At 54.8% G+C, this 1,215-nt stretch overlaps 1 protein-coding gene across 1 annotated transcript in view; it reads right to left on the reverse strand.

Moving 5' to 3' along the window:
• The window catches only part of NBEA (neurobeachin), a gene marked incomplete at its 5' end in the record, with an annotated part of 985,874 nt that overhangs the window by 97,699 nt on the left and 886,960 nt on the right, over window positions 1-1,215 (reverse strand). The window lies entirely within an intron of this gene.

The following is a 1,215-nucleotide window of genomic DNA, read 5'->3' on the forward strand; positions in this document are numbered from 1 at the left end:
GGTGTGGTTTGGGCTTTGCTTCTGTGAAGATTGACAGCATGGACCCTGTGGGGCAGTCTGGATATTAATGAACATGTCACCAAACTTGTAAAAAATCACCCAAGAAGATGACTCACGGGTACAAGTTTTCCAGATTTTACTGAAAGCCACAGGACACAGAATCTCCGTTAGGCAAGCCAAACAAATATGTCTGTTGGTCTCCCCAATAACAATGCTGTCTGAGCTATCGACTGCTGCTATAACAGGACCACAGGCAACGGATTTCACAAACAGGGATGTATCCTCTCACAGCTCAGGAGGCGACGCGTCTGAACTCGGGGACCCAGCTCTGGAGGGGCTCTCTCTCTCTGCTGTTCCAGTGGGAAGGGCCCTGTTACCAGCCTTCCCCTGAGTCCAAGCGTTGCCCGGCACAGAGACCCCAGGTCCAAACATGTGCTCCACTCCCGGCTCTTCTCCTTGTTGGCAGGTGGGCCCGACTCTCGGGGGACATCTCTTGTGTAAGATGAGAGGTGATGCGTGCCACCGCCCAGGGAGGTCCCCCTCACACAGGATCAGGGGAGCTGCATCCCACCCTAATCTCCTCGGAACTGACTGGCCCGCACATCACAGCACATCACAGGGGACAATGACATCATGACACGACTGCCAGCTACTGAGAATCATGGCCCAGCCTCAGGCTGACAGATGTTTTGGGGGGACACAGTTCAACCCACAACAAACGTACACAGGGACTTTCTCCAGGCCGCTCGGTGAGGAGAGTGGGAAGCGGTTGATGACTGAGGGCCTTGCTGGAAACCCGAACGGCCTATCATTCAGAGCGTGAAAGGCAAGGAGTGGCCCCTGGAATGTCTGACCCACTGTGTCGTGACACACGGGGTGTCCGCCCTGCCACTCCATGACACTACCGACAGTTCAGCTTCCCCGAAGGCATCCTGCCAGGGCCACTCCACCCTCCTCCATCAGCACCTCACTGTGTACTGAGGACGCCGCTGACTCCAGAGCAGAGCACGCTGTAAACGCCCACGGTCAGCCTTTTCTACTTTTCAGTGCAGCAGGGGTTGACTGGGTCATCGTTGGAGCTTCTTGGCAGACCGAATCATTAACAATTCCTAGCAGAAGGTCTTCATATTTCAGAGTAAACTACTACAAACCAACCAAACCACACCCACTGCTGTGGAGTCCATTCTGACCCACAGCGCCCCTAGAGGACAGAGT

The sequence above is a fragment of the Orycteropus afer genome, unplaced genomic scaffold (genome assembly GCF_000298275.1).
Source record: "Orycteropus afer afer isolate SDZICR_OR568_19922 unplaced genomic scaffold, OryAfe1.0 scaffold00384, whole genome shotgun sequence".
Taxonomy (NCBI): domain Eukaryota; kingdom Metazoa; phylum Chordata; class Mammalia; order Tubulidentata; family Orycteropodidae; genus Orycteropus; species Orycteropus afer.